We start from the raw sequence: 19,618 nt of genomic DNA, 5'->3' as shown, positions 1-19,618 counted from the left end.
CAACACTCAAGAAGCTCGACACTATCCAGGACAAAGCAGTCCACTTGATCGGCACCCCAACCATTGGCTTAAACATGCACTCCCTCCACTATTGGTGTACCATGGCTGCAGTGTATACTATCTGCAGCTTGCATTGCAACAAGTCACCAAAGCTTCTGCAGCAGCACCTCCCAAACCCGCAACTTCCACCACCTCGGACAAGGGCAGCAGGCATATGGGAACATCATCATCTCCACGTTCCCCTTCAAGTCACACATATCGCTGATCCTTCATCGTCGCTGGGTCAAAATCCCTACCTAACAGCACTGTGGGAGAACCTTCACCACACGGACTGCAGCGGTTCAAGAAGGCGGCTCACCATCACCTTCTCAAGGGCAGTAAATGCTGGCCTCGCCAGTGACACCCGTATCCGAGAGCGAATTTATAAAAACATGCTGACGGCAATATGAAATGCTGAGGGCTGGCATGACATCTCCATTTTGATCCTCACTAAAGAGTGGCAATCTCATGAATTGAATTCAGAGCTGCAAATTCTTAATCATTTTGGCTCAAATTGTTGGCGTACCCGACTCTTAAACACACACATGTACCTCTATAAATTTAAATGGTTTGTGGTCAATTTTACTCTTTATGATCATATAAATCTGATGCTTGGCAGCTATGTTGAATCTGAGTACGCTTCTATGGACCAGATCCCCAGCAGACAGGCGGATGAGGTGTGAAGTCTGACAATAAACCCCCTCCCCCTCCACTTCAAACCGCGCACATTCCAAACCGACCGGTTGCTCCTCGGCGCGCGACCTCCTTTCGCGCCTGCGCGCGGCCAATAAAGAGACGGGCAAAAGAAAAAATAACCCGGAAGCGGATTGGTGCGTTTCTCATTCCCTCGCCCAAGTCACAGCCAATCGGCGGCGAGGGACTGTTGGGAGGGATTTTTTAAAAAATTTAACTGCGAGTTGCACGCGGCGGTAGGGATGGGGAGAGCGATAGGAGTGAGAGAGAGCGCGCGCGCGCGCTATGGGAGGGGCGGGGCGAGAGAGCGCGCTATTGTGGGGGGGGAGGAGGAGGAGCGAGAGAGAGCGTGCGCGCTATGTTGGGGCGGAGGAGAGGAGTGAAATAGCGCGTGCGCGCTATTGTGGGGGGAGGAGGAGGAGTGAGAGAGAGCGCGCGTGTTATGTGGGTGGGGCGAGAACGTATCTCGCGCGTGAGTCTCACCCTCCCCACCTGCTCGCTCTTGTTGAGTTTGTCTCCGTCTTCCTGAGCACCTTTACTGAGGGAGGGGAGGGAAAAAGTTGTTGGTGGTGGTGGTGATGATATGTAGCCTATTTCGCCCTGTTTGGTGAGTTCACTTCCCTCTCCACCACCCATCACTGTGGTACAGAAGAACCAAGAGGAACACTGTGCTTTTATCAAATGCGACGGTTATTTTACATATTCTGGTGGTTCGTGTTCAAGGTCAAATGGTGGAGGGAGAGTTGGGTTGGGTCTCATTGCTCAAAATTAGACGAGGCCATTTACCGTGCCACCGTGTTCAGAAGAGCTTTAGGGATTTTTTTTTATTGCAAGAACTCGTGTATTTTGAGTGGATTTTTATTTGGAGGGGGTGGGGGAGTGAAATGACCCACCAGTGGAGTCGTTCTTACGAAATGGAATTATTTTATCTTTGCCCTCTATCCACAAGCTCTTGCAAGGTGGAGTGGTTTTTATTTGATGGGTGGGGGAGTAGGTGGATGACTCACTGGGATATTCATTTTTGCAAAACTGGATCGGGGTGGGAGAAAAAAATGTTGTCATGTCCATGTTGTCCCACCTTGTTGAAAAGAAGTTAACAAAATACTCTTACCAGGCAAGCACCTTGTGTAATCGAGTGGATGGTGGTTTTTATTTGAGTGGAGGAGGAGGAGAAGCCTCCTCTTCAGAGAAATGATATGAAGAAATGTCAGAATATTTATAATATAGTACTGGAGCACCACTGTATGGTGCTAAAGAATTATAGGATGTGGGTTTGACCTGTTTTCTGGGTGGCTAGTTGATGATCAAGCACTTCTCCACAGATAAAGGAGTCTCATACTTGAACATGGTTGTACATAATGTGCAAAAGAGGCAGTATAACTTATAAGACTATCAAGTGCACTAAAGTCCTGAGATGTGAGACCCCCTCCAGGAGGCTGTGCCATATTGGTCGGAGTTCCAAAATTATGTTGTACAAATCCAGGCTTTGACTGCTCTCATGCAGGACTGATTAGGATTAACAGTTGTTTGGATCTGTAATTTGTGATGCCCTCAAATTACATTTTATTCTATTGTCATCAGGACCATCTTGTTGCTCTCCCAAATTAAATGTGTTATGTTACTTGCCTGGACCAGCATTCAGATTTTATACATCCTGTTGTTGGTTGTTTTCCTTTGAAGGTAGGTTTGCTTTGATGTACACAATTTCTTCAAGAGTCAGTCTTCAGAGCTAGGCCTATAGTCTGAATTTTTTTTAAAGAAAGCACAGGCATTCAAAAATGGATTCATTTCACAAATTATACTGTATCATAGGACTGATTAATTTAGGACCAAGCTCTAATTTTAAGATTCTGCTCCCTTGTTATGGATTCCCCCACCAGAGGAAATAGTTTCTCCCTACCTACCCTATTGAATCTTTTTATCATTTCACACTCATCAATTAGATCACCCCTCAACCTTCTAAACTCATGGGAATATAAGCCAAGTTTATGCAATCTGTCCTCATAATTTAAGCCTTGGTATCATTCTAGTGAATCTGCAAAGCCAATATATCTTTCCTAAGGTACCCAAACCTGAACACAGTACTCCAGATGGGTTCTGATATAGGCTCTACATCTGAAGCATGCACTTATATCCAGCACTTTTTGCTCATCACAATTAGGTTGCAGAGACAAGCAGCTGCTGCTGAATCGCCGTACTTTCGACAACTCATCATGAAGATTCCCAAGTGCCTGCAGTAGACCGAGAGAGATCTCAAACCGATGCTTGTCAGTTGTTTCAGAACCAGTTAGGAATTATCCTCCTTATGGATGGGGAGAGGTAGGTATAGTCTCTTTGGGATTGAGGTGGTTGCAAGATGACCTATCTAGCAATAGAATTTCAGAACCAACATTGGAACTTAGAAATATTCAGGAGTGGAAAAGACCATTGCAGTCCATCTGGCTAGTCTCAAGCCTCTATGGCTGACTGGGTAATCAAAGCAGGCAGATCCGTGGCACCCCATGGCACTATTTATGAATTGACCAGTCTGGCTCATTAATAGAACCTGGAGGGGTAGACCAGTCAGTGGAGGCTGGGATTCTTTCCATTTGGGTTTAGACCAAAGCCTAATGAATAGAATGGTCCAAGCTCAAAATTCCCGTCTCCCTCGTGTATGCATCAAGCCTTCCCTTAAATACATCAATGATATCTGCCTCAACCACTTCGTTTGGCAGCATGTTCCTCATGGAAGAGTTTTGTAAAGAGGTGCATCAGCCATGTGCCTGACTCTTCGAGTATTCAGCATCAGCTCGGTGTCACCTGGAGCTCTTCCTGGAGCCACTCCCTCCACCTCACAGCTTGGTCCTGGATACCACGTAAGGGTCAGATAAACCTTTATGTTGCATGCCTAGGAGTTCAAAACCACGAAGGAGAATTATTTGAACAACGTTTTATACAACGTAAGTTTTACCTGCATTGAGACTTAGCTGTCAATGAAGAAAGATCAAAGCATTACTTCCCCTTTCTCAGTTTGGTCCTGGAGGACTGTGCCCTGGAATATCCATGTGACTGTCCTATTATTGTTCATTATATTGACATGGTTGATCTTTGAGGTGGCGATTTGAGCTAAATGGATCCTATTTTCATAACTTCTACGGTTCTAAGTACCTTGATGACAGCTAACAGCACAGAACAAGGCTCATAATGTCTCTGCTAGCCTTTTGCTGAGCAGTCCAAAACTAATCCCACTGACCTGTTCTCTCCCCATAGCGTTGTATCTTCCCCTGCTTCAAATATTTACCCACGTTTCCCTTTGAAAGATAACGGTCTCGATTTTAAATCTGGGCAGGATCGGTGTGTGCGGAGTGAGGGGGGCTGCTGGGCAAGCGCCAAACTCGCATGCCGAGGCCCAGAAAGGTTTTAACTCCCGGGCCTCATTTAAATATTCAGACTTTGACTCCTGCCTGAACACGGCAGGAATTACTGCCTGGCTGATGGCCAGGAGTAGCAATTCGGGCAGCAGGAGGCTGCCATGGGAAAATGGCCCCAGCAGTCAGGTAATTGGGGAGTGGGTCCAGAGGTGATCGCGATCCTGTTCTCCTCCCGGTACACAAGGAAACTTCAGGAAAAAAAATGTAAAACTTTCCTTACTGGACTTCTTCTGGCCCTTGATCCAGCTCCTGGCAGATTTGACCTGGCGGGGAAACCACCTCTGCTCAGGCCCCAGATTGAAATCGTAGATCGGGTCCCGATGATGTCAGTGGAGCCTGATTAGCATATTTAAACAGGACCCTGGTAGCTTGGGGCAAATTTAAAATTGCAGTTGGTCAGATTGAGGCAGGAAAGGAATGGATAAGACCCCCGTTCTATTTCAACTGCCTCCCCCTGCCTGGTTTCTGCCGGGAGTTAAAATCAAGGCCACAGTGTCTCTTCCTCAATTACTCCATGTGGTAAAGCATGGTGCAATAGTTGCAAAACCGAACAACTTTGTCCAGACAAATGCTGCAGTATTTCAAAGTTAATTCTCAGCACATCTTGTTTTGTGCACTTACATAGAGTGATGACCACAACCTGTGTCTGCTGGATGATTCCATTGTCCATAGCAATTAAAGGTGTTTTGCTTTCAGATGAAGCTGCAGTTTCTATTTCTCTCATGCACTTAAGAGTTTGTATATTAGTGGGATGGTTTCACCTGTAATCAACAGAATGTTCGCCGAACACAGGAATGTACTTATACTGGGATTTTTGCTAATGTCTTATTTTACATTGATGTTTGCCCATTCTCTTTACGGGAACTGATAATTCCTTCATGGATTTTTTTTTTATTCAGGACTTGTTTGAGTGGTTCTTCCCCCTTGAAGGGGTAGGGATACTAAGACCGTCAGCATCTGAATCCCATCAGCAGCCAGGTCAGTATCCAGGTCTTGGTCCCTAGTTTGATCTCTGCAAAGTTTGCATTTGTTTTTCTTTGGATCTGTAAGAGTAACCTGTACCATTGGTGATCTGAGCAGGTACCCATCCTTTGTGTAAATTTACTACGTAAGGGGTTTTCCATGGTTATCTGCTTCAGTATCTTGGTATAAACTTCTGAGGTTGGCTAAATATAAAGTTTTCTCTGGGCAGATATTGCTTTCATAAAATCTATACTGATCTTAGGGTTGCCAAACTTACTGTTGTACTAGTGTGACGATTCGTGCCAAGGTTCCTTGATCCAGGTATTTTGGAAGGTGCTTCTATTGTTAGTTCTTATCCTACTGGGCTAGCAGCTCTTGGACATTCTGGATTATATTTATTACAAGGATGTTTGGCATGATAATCAACGGTTGCCTTCTGCTATCACTATGCAATGGTCTTTCTATACGGTGGTGCCATCTCCACATATCCCAGTACAATATCTTCAGCTGAGTTCCAGGGAACAAGGTAGACTACCTAAAAGGTTCACTCAGTCCTATTCTATTGAGGGTCCTTCAGTACATCTATTGTGGTGACTTGTGACCCTGTGCTAAGTAACTACTGTACTGGGGTGCCATTTATCTCTGATTATAAGCAGAAAGGTTTTACGAGATTGGTGAGATCAGTGTGGTAATCTCATACCGCCACTCACACTTCCGTTGGCTATTTGCATTTCAGATTAGTGTATTACATTTACACTATCAACCACCTTGCAAACACAGTGTGTACGTGTTTCCTTTCATCCACTGTATGTGAGAAGCCCAAGAAGAGAGTAATCACTGCTGGATCTAGTATTGGGAAATGAACCAGAACAAATGAGAAATAGTCAGGGGAACATTTAGGCAATAGCAATCATAACAACATAAAATAATGATTGAGAAAGACATAAGTAAGACAAAGACCAAAGTAATAGATTGAGAAAAAAAGCTAATTTTGAGAGGATGAGACTGGGACTAGGGCAGCTAAACTGGGGAAAGAAATAGACAAAGAAATAGAACAGCAGTGGGTAATATTCAAAACAGTGATCAATAGAGTTCAGGAGAAGTATAATCCTCTAAAAAGCAAGAACAAACTAGCCAATAACGAAACACCATGGATGAATAAAGAGATACAGGTCAAATTGAAACTAAAGAAAAAGGCATATTCTAAGTACATAGACAATAAAGGAGAGGATGATGAAAGGGAATACGAAGAGGTAGGAAAGAAATCAAAAAACAATTAAGAAAGCAAAGAGGAACTACGAGATTAAATTATCAATGAATATGAAAAGAAAGAGTAAAATATTCTACAGACACATAAATAACAAAAGAAAAATCAGAATAGGGATAGGGTCACTAAGGAATGCCCAAGATAAACTCACAGGTAATGACAGGGAAATGGCAGAAATATTGAATAGTTACTTTGCCTCCATATTTACCAGGGAGACTAACAAGGTGGGCAGGACATTAGAAGAAGAGATCAAAAAAGATATTAAAACATTTAAAATAGAAAGGAGGAAGGCAATTGAGAAACTAATCAAACTTAGGGAGGATAAGACCCCTGGTCTGGATGGGTTGCATCCGTGAATATTAAAAAGTTAGGGAGGATATAGCAGAGGCACTGTTACATGCATATAAAATTCACTAGAAAAGGGAATAGTGCCAGAGGACTGGCTGTCGGCTAATGTGATTCCTATATTTAAAAATGGAGATAGAACAAGTCGAGGGAACTACAGACCAGTTAGCTTAACGTCGTTAGTAGGAAAGATAATGGAATTACTCAAAGATGTAATAGAAAGACATATCTCTTGAACGAAAACATAATAAAGAATAGACAGCACGGGTTTCAGAAGGGAAAGCCATGCTTGACCAACCTTATTGAATTCTTTGAAGAAGTAACAAAGAGTGGACAAGGGTAATGCAGTAGATGTAACATATTTGGATCTTCAAAAGGCCTTTGATATGGTATTGCATTGTAGATTCATGGCTAAGTTCAGAGCATGTGGAGTCAGGGGACAGGTAGCAGAATGGATAGCAAACTGGTTACAAAATAGAAAACAGAGTAGGGGTTAAGGGTAGCTACTCAGACTGGCAAAAGGTGGGAAGTGGTGTTCCATAGGGATCGGTGCTGGAACTATTGTTCACAATTTACATAAAAGATTTGGATTCGGGAATCCGAAGTACAATTTCAAAATTTGTGGACAACACCAAATTGGGGGGGTGTAGTTAATACAAAGGAAGAATGCATCAAAATGCAAGAGGATATTAATAAACTTGCAGAATGGATGTGTAATTGGCAAATGAATTTCAATATAGATAAATATGAAGTGATGCATTTTGATCGAAAGAATAAGGAGGCCACATACTGCTTGGATAATAGTCTAAATGGGATAGAGGAGCAAAGGGATCTGGGGGTACAGGTACACAAATCACCAAAAGTAGCGATGCAGGTTAATAAGACCATAAAAGGGCAAATCAAGCACTAGGGTTCATTTTTAGAAGGATAGAATTAAAAAGTAAAGAAGTTACGTTAAATTTGTATAGAACTTTAGACCACACATGGAGTATTGTGCACAGTTCTGGTCTCCATTATAGAAAGGATATAGAGGCATTGGAGAGGGTGCAAAAAAGATTCACAAGGATGATACCAGAACTGAGAGGATATCCTTATCAGGAAAGGCTGGAGCTCTATTCTCTAGAAAAGAGAAGGCTGAGGGTTGACCTGATCGAGGTCTTTAAGATAATGATAGGATTTGATAGGGTGGACGTAGAGAAAATGTTTCCACTTGGTTGATTTACGATGTGTATTGTCTGATCATACAACCTAGAACCGAACCCCATGGGAGGAAACACATTATCAAACTGATAATTGTGACCGTGAGTATATAGTTGCAACTGAAAGTAAAATCTGGAGTGGAGTTCAGGCTGGGAGTTAAGAAGGTTTAGGAAGTTTGGGAGGGAAAAGGAAATCTGGCGTGACCGGCAGTGACCGGTGATTACGGCTGGCTGTACACCAGCAGCCACTGTCGTGTACCCATTAGTCACTTCATCGTTGCCTTTAATTCAACAGTCCAAAATCCACGCTAACATGGGGGAATCCAAAACTAGAGGTCATAAATACAAAATAGTTGCTAATAACTCCAAAGGGAATTCAAGAGAAACTTATTTACCCAAAGAGTGGTAAGAATGTGGAACGAGCTACCACAAAGAGTAGCTGATGCAAATAGCATTGATGCATTTAAGGGGAAGCTAGATAAGCACATGATGGAGAAAGGAATAGAAGGGTATCCTGATAGGGTTAGATGAAGTAGGGAGGGAGGAGGCTCGTGTGGAGCATAAACGCCAGCATAGACCAGTTGGTGCTGTAGATTCGATGTAACTCGATGTTTACACACTCTAAAGTAGTAATAACTTACACTTATATAGTGCTTTTAGTGTGGCAAAATGTCCCAAGATACCTCAGGGGTAACGGGAGGAGGAGTTAGGAGAGGTGATTGAAGGTGTGGTTAAAGAGATAAGCTTTCAGGAGGCTCCTCAAGGTTTGGAGACATATACCAGAGTGCAGAGTTGTGATAGCTGCCACTGGTAGTATAGTGGTGATGGGCAGGGGGTGGGTGGGGGGGTGGTGGATAGGAGGGAAGAACTCACAGACCAGAGTTAAAGACTGAAGGGTGCGAACTGGGACATAGAGGAATTTGCAAAGATAGGGTGAAGAGCACCAGGGAAGGATTTGTAAATGAGGCGACCGGAGGATGAGTAGCCATTGGAAGTCAGCCAGGGCAGGTGTGACTGGTGTGAATTTTTATGGGTTAGGATACAGTTAGCAGAGTTTTGGATGTTAGATTTTGTGTTGGGTGAAGCTTATGAGAATGTTGGGAAGAAGTTGAGCTTGAAGTTGAGATAAGACTGGAGACAGTTGATATTATGTAGGTGGAACACTTCACTGTAAATGTGTTAGCACTGATGCTCAACATAATTTCTAACCAACTTACTGTAGTTATATAACATTAGCCATCACCTTAAAGAAATCGCAACAAAAATACATTGTATCTGTCACTGAGCGCTTGTATTTCATGTCCTGGGTCCCCAACATGTTCTTACTATTAAACAATTTTTAAACTTATTTTAAATGTAGACAAATTATGGCTACAATTTTGGAAGCAAATGGGCCTGTACCTTTAAAGCTGGTTTAATGCAGAACTGTAATTGAAGCTGTGTTTGTCATTTGCCAGTATCTCCACTACATCTGCCAACCTTATCCTTTCAGTGGCATCAATTTCCTTGCTCAGTTTCCATTGTAGCAATAATTACTTGAACATGATTAAGCTTGATTAGAAGAAATTTGAGATGAGTTTTTGCTCTCTTAATTTGGCCTTTCATTTGATAAGCTAGTAGGGTAAGTGAAGGAAATTTTGTCAAGGGTGTTGCCAAGGTGGGGAGGGAGGGGCAGTAGTTGATAAGGACTTTGAAGGAGAAGGATGATAGGGAGTGAGGTTCTGAAAGCAGAAGATGCCAAAAGAGTAAAGGGAACGTTCAAGGTGGGACTTAGCAATGAGAGCCAAGTTTGTGCTGTAGTGGTTATTCAAAGTATGTGATGGAATACGTGGCTGGATGAGGTGGCTTTGGTGAGAGATGGTCAGTCACGTTAAAGGGGGCCAAGTTTTGGTCAGGGCTGGAATGTCGATTAAACTCATTCAGGATGAGGTCATAGATGACAAGCTCCTTATTCGCAATGCAGTGGACATTTTGAAGGGGAACGTAGAGTGGATGTGTAGTAGGAGACCCATAGTTGGGGAGATGAGGGCAATGTGAAAAGGACAGGGAGGAGGTTTTTTTTAATTCGTTCACGGGATGTGGGCGTCGCTGGCAAGGCCGGCATTTATTGCCCATCCCTAATTGCCCTCGAGGTTGGAGGGGTTTGTTTCTGGAGTGGGAGTTGACTAGGATTTTCGATGAGATAAGGCAATGAGGCGGTATGGATTGCTGCTTTGGGAGATGCAGCGAGTGCAATGGAGCACTACAACAACAACTTGCATTTATAGTGCGCCTTTAACGTAGTAAAATGCCCCAAGGCGCTTCATAGGAGTGTTAGCAAGCAAAATTTGACACCGAGACACATAAGGAGATATTAGGACAGGTGATCAAAAGCTTGGTCAAAGAGGTAGGTTTTAAGGAGCATCTTAACCCCTCTACCTCCCTCTCCTCCTTTAAGGGAGGGAATTCCAGAGCTTAGGGCCCAGACAGTTGAAGGCACAGCTGCCAATGGTGGAGCGATGAAAATCGGATGCGCAAGAGGCCAGAATTGAAGGAGCACAGAGATCTCGGAGGGCTGTAGGACTGGAGGAGGTCACAAAGATAGGGAGGGGTGAGGCTATGGAGCAATTTGAAAACTAGGATAAGAATTTTAAAATCGAGGCATTGCCGGACTGGGAGCCAATGTAGGTCAGCGAGTACAGGGGTGATGAGTGAACGGGACTTGGTGCGAGTTAGGATACGGGCAGCAGAGTTTTGGATGAGCTCAAGTTTATGGAGGGTGGAAGATGGGAGGCCGACCAGGAAAGCGTTGGAATCGTCAAGTTTTGAGGTAACAAAGGCAGGGATGACTGAGGTCTAGCAAATGGATTACTATGGGCCTGTCAAGGAGGGACTCAATCCTGGGATGCTGGCAAGAAAGGAGGCCAATACAGGAGTAGCGGCAAATGTATGATATTGTAGAATAAAGAAATGTTAATGATGAGAAGAGCAGAAGGAGTAAAGCAGGCTGAGATGGTCAACGGTAAGCGGAAAACCTGGGTCCAGATGGCACTCGAACATAGGAACAGGAGTAGGCCATTCAGCCCCTCGTGCCTGCTCCACCATTTGATAAGATCATGGCTGATCTGTGATCCAACTCCATATACCTGCCTTTGGCCCATATCACTTAATACCTTTGATTGCCAAAAAGCTATCTATCTCAGATTTAAATTTAGCAATTGAGCTAGTATCAATTGCCGTTTGTAGAAGAGTGTTCCAAACTTCTACCACCCTTTGTGTGTAGAAATGTTTTCTAATCTCGCTCCTGAAAGGTCTGGTTCTAATTTTTAGACTCTGCCCCCTACTCCTAAAATCCCCAACCAGCGGAAATAGTTTCTCTCCATCCACCCTATCCGTTCCCCTTAATATCTTATAAACTTCAATCAGATCACCCCTTAACCTTTGAAACTCCAGAGAATACAACCCCAATTTGTGTAATCTTTCCTTATAACTTAACCCTTGAAGTCCAGGTGTCATTCGAGTAAACCTACGCTGCACTCCCTCCAAGGCCAATATGTCCTTCCGAAGGTGCGGTGCCCAGAACTGCTCACAGTACTCCAGGTGGGGTCTAACCAGGGTTTTGTATAGCTGCAGCATAACTTCTGCCCCCTTGTACTCCAGTTCTCTAGATATAAAGGCCAGCATTCAATTAGCCTTAATGATTATTTTCTGCACCTGCTCATGACACTTCAATGATCTATGTACCTGAACCCCTAAGTCCCTTTGGACATCCACTGTTTTTAACTTTTTACCATTTAGAAAGTACCCTGTTCTATCCTTTTTTGATCCAAAGTGGATGACCTCACATTTGTCTACATTGAATTCCATTTGCCACAGTTTTGCCCGTTCACCTAATCTATCAATATCGCTTTGTAATTTTATGTTTTCATCTACATTGCTTACAATGCCACCAATCTTTGTGTCATCGGCAAACTTAGATATGAGACTTTCTATGCCTTCATCTAAGTCGTTAATAAATATTGTGAATAATTGAGGCCCCAAGACAGATCCCTGCAGGACTCCACTAGTCACATCCTGCCAATGTGAGTACCTACCCATTATCCCTACTCTGTCGCCTTTTGCTCAGCCAACTTCCTAACCAAGTCCGTGCTTTTCCCTCGATTCCATGGGCTTCTGTCTTAACTAACAGTCTCTTATGTGGGACCTTATCAAATGCCTTCTGGAAGTCCATATAAATAACATCCATTGACATTCCCCTGTCCACTACTTTAGTCACCTCTTCAAAAAATTCATTCAGGTTTGTCAGGCACGACCTACCTTTCACAAATCCATGCTGGCTCTCCCTGATTAACTGAAAATTCTCGAGGTGTTCAGTCACCCTATCCTTAATTATGGACTCCAGCATTTTCCCCACAACAGATGTTTGGCTAACTGGTCCATAATTCCCTGGTTTCCCCCGCCTTTCTTGAAAAGCGGAGTGACGTGCAATTTTCCAATCTAGAGGGACAGTTCCTGAATCTAGAGAACTTTGCAGATGCCCTAACTATAATCTTTCAATGTGCTCACCTACTTCCTTTAAAACCCTGGGATGGAAATCATCTGGTCCTGGGGATTTGTCACTCTTTAGTGCTATTATTTTCTTCATTACTGTTGCTTTACTTATATTAATTTTATCGAGTCCCTGTCCCCGATTCAATATAAGTTTTCTTGGGATTTCCGGCATGCTATCCTCTTTTTCTACTGTAAATACTGATGCAAAGTAATCGTTCAACATGTCTGCCATTTCCCCATTGTCAATGACAATATCCCCACTTTCAGTTTTTAAGGGGCCAACATGGCTCCTGACCAACCTCTTTTTCCTAATATAACTATAAAAGTTCTTCGTATTGGTTTTGATATTCCATGCAAGTTTCTTTTTATACTCTCTTTTTGTAGCTCTTACTATCTGTTTTGTGATCCTTTGTTGATCTTTGTATCTTTCCCATTTGCCAGAATCTGTGCCATTTTTTGCCCTTTTGTATGCCCTTTCCTTATGTCTTATACTGTCCCTTACCTCTTTAGTTGTCCATGGCTGTTTTTTTTGGCAAGTAGAGTTCTTGCCCCTCGGGTATAAACCGATTCTGTATCAAGTTAAATGTTTCTTTAAACATTTCCCACTGATCATCAGTCGTTTTACCCATTAACAGATTTGCCCAGTTTACTGTGGACAGTCTCTGTCTCATCCCGTTGAAGTCGGCCTTACCCAAGTCTAGAATCTTAGCACATGCACACAGTGGACACAGAAGTAGTTTTGTACTGCACAGAAACTTTTTCCAATGAGCAGTGTTAGAGTCTGCTTTGTCTGTGCATCCTACCAAAGGTGATTATTGAAGATCTCTGGTGCAGATTATGCTTCTGTTCTGTTTTTTAGTGCTTCTGTGGCAGCAGGATCAGCTGATTCCTCTGTCGTTTTATAGGTCCTCGGGATACTTTTTGGCATGATCCTCAGAGGGAAATTCACATAGATTTCTGGTGGCCCAGCTCATCTTTCATTTATTAAGTGAACCTTATAGAAATAATATTCATATAACTCTACTCCAATGTAATATATTTTTGTAACACCATGTAAAAAAAGCCTTGTAAAACCCTGGTGCTGTATCTGTAACATTTTGGTCTATTACATCACAGTAGATCCATGCTATATTCTATTATCACTGCAAGAGTTTCTCAGGAAGCATCCTCAGCCCAGCTGCTTCAGTAATGGCATTTTCTTCATCATAAGTTCAGGAATGGGACTGTTCGCTAACAATTCCACCGTTTTCAAATCCATTCCTCTGAAAATGAAGCAGTGAATGCCAGCTTACAGCAGGACCTGGGTAACATTCAGGCTTGGGCTGACAAGTGGCATGTAACATTTACACCTGGCATGTAAGTGCCAGGCTGTGATCATCTCAAACAAGAAAAAGCCCAGCCATCTCTCCCTGACCGACAACAAACAGCACCACCACCACTGCTTAGTCGCCCACCGTCAACATCTGGTGGGTCACAATTGATGATGAGCATAACTGGACCAGCCATAACAACACAGTGGCTACAAGGGCAAGTCAGAGACTGAGTACTGTGCGATGAATGGCTCATCTCCTGACCCTCAAACCTCTCCACCATCTACAAAGCTCAAGTCACGAGTGTGATGGAATACTTGTCACTTACCTAGATGGGTACAGCTGCAGCGGTACTCAAGAAGTTCAACATCATCCAGGATAGAGCACCGTGCTTGGTCAGTGTTCCCTGCTGCTGGACTCAATATCCTTCGCCTCCATTATTGGCGTGCTGTGACTTCAGGATGTACATTTTACAGGCTGCACTGCAGCAACTCATCAAGGTTGCTGGGAAAGCACCTCCCTCCACTGTGACGTCTGCCACAGAGAAGGACGAGCTGCACATGTCATGGGAACACAATCACCTCCAAGTTCCCCTGCAAGTCATACACTATCCTGACTTAGACTTATATTGCCATTCCTTCATTATCACTGTCAATATCCTGGAATTCCTTACTGAGCACCATCAGCATAAGGATTGCTGTGGTTCAAGGAGAATGCCACTACCACTTTCTCAGGGTAACTATGGATGGACAATAAATATGGCCTTGGCAGTCCTAAAAACAAATTTTTAAAAACACAGAAATTAAATATGTGCTTTGCATAAGGAAATACATGATGCTACTGAATAAACAGAATTATGGTACATGACTTCATCTCAAAACCATTAATATTAATTTCAATGGGGTTAACATAAGAGCATAAGAAATAGGAGCAGGATTAGGCCATACGGCCCCTCTAGCCTGCTCTGCCATTCAGTAAGATCATGGCTGATCCTCTACCTCAACTCCACTTTCCTGCCCTATCCCCATATCCTTAGTGTCCAAAAATCTTATCGATTTCAGTCTTGAATATCCTCAACGACCTGAGCATCCACAGCCCTCGGGGGTAAAGGATTCCAAAGATTCACGACCATCTGAGTGAAGAAATTATTCCTCATCTCAGTCCTAAATAGCTGACCCTTTATCTTGAGACTATGACACCTGGTTTGAGACTCTCCAGCCAAGGGCAACAGCCTCTCAGCATCTACCCTGTCAAGCCCTCTTAAGAATTTTCTACGTTTCAATGAGATAATCTCTCATTCTTCTAAACTCAAGAGAATATAGGCCCATTCGTAGAATCATAGAAAATTTACGGCACAGAAGGAGGCCATTTGGCCCATCGTGTCTGCGCCGGCCGAAAATGAGCCTTCCAGCACTTGGTTCATAGCCTTGTAGGTCATGGCCCTTCAGGTGCATATCCAGGTACTTTTAAAATGTGATGAGAGTTTCTGCTTCTACCACCCTTTCAGGCAGTGAGTTCCAGACTCCCACCACCCTCTAGGTGAAAAAATGTTTCGTCAGCTCCCCTCTAATCCTTCTGCCCATCACTTTAAATCTATGTCCCCTGGTTATTGACCTCTCTGCTAAGGGAAATAGGTCTTTCCTATCCACTCTATCTAGGCCCCTCATAATTCTGTACACCTTAATTAAATCACCCCTAAGCCTCCTCTGTTCCAAAGAAAACAGCCCCAACTCAACCAATCTTTCCTCATAGCTAAAATTCTCCAGTCCTGGCAACATCCTCGTAAATCTCCTCTGTACCCTCTCTAGTGCAATTACATCCTTCCTGTAATGTGGTGACCAGAACTGTATGCAGTACTCAAGCTGTGGCCTAACTAGTGTTTTATACAGTTCTAGCATAACCTCCCTGCTCCTATATTCTATACATCAGCTAATAAAGGAAAGTATTCCATATGCTTTCTTAACCACCTTATCGACCTATCCTGCTACCTTCAGGGATCTGTGGACATGCATTCCAAGGTCTCTCATTTCCTCTACACCTCTCTATCCTCCCATTTATTTTGTATTCTCTTGCCTTGTTTGCTCTCCCCAAATGCATTACCTCAAACTTCTCCGGATTGAACTCCATTTGCCACTTTTCTGCCCATCTGAACAGTCCATTGATATCTTCCTGCAGTCTACAGCTATCCTCCTATCAACCACACGACCTGTCTTTGTGTCATCCGCAAATTTCTTAATCATGCCCCCCATGTTTAAGTCCAAATCGTTAATTTGACTGAAGGGGCAGAAGATCCCCGAAGACTTCAAAGCATCTCCCACTGAAGGCTTCCACTGAGACCCTTAGCAGGGCAGTGCTGGAGATTGAATTGGAGGGAGAGGGTGCCTCTAGTAGGTTCTCTCCTTTAGCTGCATGTACACCATTCCCCTTACTACCACAGGCCAACTGCCGGGCTTCGCTTGGCAGTCGGCAGAAATAGGGAGCCCCACTCCCCCTTACGTGAGGTGGGTGGGGAAGGAGCAGCCAGTGAAGGTCTCAGCAGGTGTTGGAAAATTGAATTTGGAGTGGTGAGCTGGCAGTAGGCCTCACCAGTCAATAATGCCCCCTGTTGGGCAGATTAGCAGAGAAAAATTCACCCCTCTGTGTCAGCATCAAGCGTGCCCAGATCACATATAGCACAGTTAGAGCTGCAGAGTAAAAGTCTCTGTACTCTGCTGAGCAACATACGTTAACCCCAACCTCAGAAGACCATTCCCCATTACCTATCCTCACAGGGAAGCAAAAAACAAAGGCTAGCTTAAAAGTAGCATTGCAGAGAAGCCTGATAGGTCATCAACACTTTCTCTCTTTCCTTCTCCCTGATTCTAAATGAATGTATGGCATGAAGGGTGCATGAGAAAGGAAAAAAACAATTTTAAAAATTCCATATTTGTTCCAAGAAAATCTGTACATACCTTGGGTGGTCAAACTGCACCAAGTTAAAAACAGGACTGTTTCCTTCCGGGTAACATTGTTCCAGAATTATACTTGATTGAAAGAACGAACAGGCATTTATTTAGTGCCTTTCACAACCTCAGGACGTCCCAAAGCACTTTACAGCCAACAAAGTATATTTGAAGAGTAGTCACTGTTGCAATGTAGGAAATTGCGACTGGGGAAATAATAATGGAAAACAAGGAAATGGCTGAGGAATTGAACAGATATTTTGTATCTGTCTTCACAGTAGAAGTCACTAAAAATGTACCAATAATAGTAGAAAATCAAGGGGCAAAGGGGAGGGAGGAACTAAAAACTATCACTATCACTAGAGAAAAAGTACTAGGTAAACTAATGGGTCTAAAGGCTGACAAGTCCCCTGGACCTGATGGCTTACATCCGAGGGTCTTAAAGGAAGTGGCTACAGAGATAGTGGATGCATTGGTTGTAATCTTCCAGAATTCACCAGATTCTGGAAAGGTCCCAGCGGATTGGAAAACTGCAAACGTAACACCCTTATTCAAGAAGGGAGTGAGACAGAAAGCAGGTAACTATAGACCAGTTAGCCTAACATCTGTCATTGGGAAAATGCTAGAATCCATTATTAAGGAAGTAGTAGCAGGACATTTGGAGACTCATAATACAATCAAGGAGAGTCAACATGGTTTTATGAAAGGGAAATCGCGTCTGTCAAATTTATTAGAGTTCTTTGAGGAAGTAACGAGCAGGATGGATAAAGGGGAACCAATGGATGCAGTATATTTGGATTTCCAAAAGGCATTCCATAAGGTGCCATATAAAAGATTACTGCACAATATAAGAGCTCATGGTGTTGGGGGTAATGTACTGGCATGGATAGAGAATTGGCTAACTAACAGAAAACAAAGAAACGGGATAGAAGGGTCATTTTCAAAATGGCAATCTGTAACTAGTGGGGTGCTGCAGGGTCCAGTGCTGGGGCCTCAACTATTTACAATATATATTAATGACTTGGATGAAGGAACAGAGTGTCTTGTGGCCACATTTGCTGCTGATATAAAGATAGGTGGAAAAGCATGTTGCGATGAGGACACAAAGTGTCTGCAGAGGGATATTGACAGGTTAAGCGAAAGGGCAAAAATTTGGCAGATGGAATATAATGTGGGAAAATGTGAAGTCATCCACTTTGGGAGGAAAATATTATTTGAATGGAGAAATACTACAAAATGCTGTGGTACAGAGGAATCTAGGTGTCCTTGTACATGAAACACAAGAAGTCAACAAACAGGTGCAGCAGGTAATCCGGAAGGCAAACGGAATATTGGCCTTTATTTCTAGGGGGATGGAGTATAAAAGCGGAGAAGTCATGCTACAACTATCTTAAAGGCGAGAAACTGGAAAGTACTGCAGTACAAAGGGATCTGGGGGTCCCAGTGCAAGAAGATCAAAAAGTTAGTATGCAGGTGCAGCAGGTGATCAAGAAGGCCAACGGAATGTTGGCTTTTATTGCTCGGGGGATAGAATATAAAAACAGGGAGGTATTGCTGCAGTTATATAAGGTATTAGTGAGACCGCAACTGGAATACTGCATACAGTTTTGGTCTCCATGCTTAAGAAAAGACATACTTGCTCTCGAGGCAGTACAAAGAAGGTTCACTCGGTTAATCCCGGGGATGAGGGGGTGGACATATGAGGAGAGGTTGAGTAGATTGGGACTCTACTCATTGGAGTTCAGAAGAATGAGCGGCAATCTTATTGAAACATATAAGATTGTGAAGGGGCATGATCGAGTGGATGCGGTAAGGATGTGCCCAAGGATGGGTGAAACTAGAACTAGGGGGCATAATCTTAGAATAAGGGGCTGCTCTTTCAAAACTGAGCTGAGGAGAAACTTCTTCACTCAGAGGATAGTAGGTCTGTGGAATTTGCTGCCCCAGGAAGCTGTGGAAGCTACATCATTAAATAAATTTAAAACCGAAATCGACAGTTTCCTAGAAGTAAAGGGAATTAGGGGTTACGGGAAGCGGGCAGGAAATTGGACATGAATTTAGATTTGAGGTTAGGATCAGATCAGCCATGATCTTATTGAATGGCGGAGCAGGCTCGAGGGGCCGATTGGCCTACTCCTGCTCCTATCTCTTATGGTCTCATAGTCCATTGATATCTTCCTGCAGTCGATAGCTTTCTTCCTCACTATCAACCACACGGCCAATTTTTGTATCATCTGCAAACTTCTTAATCATGCCCCCCTACATTTAAGTCCAAATCATTCATATATACCACAAAAAGCAAGGGACCTAGTACTAAGCCCTGCAGAACACCACTGGAAATAGCCTCCCAGTCACAAAAACACCCGTCTATTACTATCCTCCTCACAGTTTACTACACTTCCAAGTTTTGTGTTATCTGCAAATTTTGAAATTGTGCCCTCTATGCCCAAGTCCAAGTTATTAATATGTAACAAAAAAAGCAGTGGTCCTAGTACCAACCCCTGGGGAGCACCACTGTATACCTTCCTCTAGTCTGAAAAACAACCATTCATCACTACTCTCTGTTTCCTGTCACTTAGCCAATTTGTTTCCATGCTGCCACTGTCCCTTTTATTCCATGGGCTTCAATTTTGGTGACAAGCCTATTATGTGGCACTTCATCGAATGCCTTTTGAAAGTCCATATACATAACATCAATCGCATTGCCCTCATCATCCCTCTCTGTTACCTCATCAAAAATTCAATCAAGTTAGTTAAACACAATTTGCCTGAGTCACTGCAAAGCATAAGGGAGGCTGAAGGTTTCCTGGATCATATGTCCCAGGAGGTGGTCACCCTGCAGCCACACAGTTCAGGATAGCAAGTGGGTGGCCATCCGAAAGAGTATTAAGAGGCAGGCAGTGCAGGAATTTTCTGGGTG

This window comes from Heptranchias perlo, chromosome 5 (assembly GCF_035084215.1).
Source record: "Heptranchias perlo isolate sHepPer1 chromosome 5, sHepPer1.hap1, whole genome shotgun sequence".
NCBI classification, from domain to species: domain Eukaryota; kingdom Metazoa; phylum Chordata; class Chondrichthyes; order Hexanchiformes; family Hexanchidae; genus Heptranchias; species Heptranchias perlo.
Note: the sequence above shows the minus strand (reverse complement) of the source record.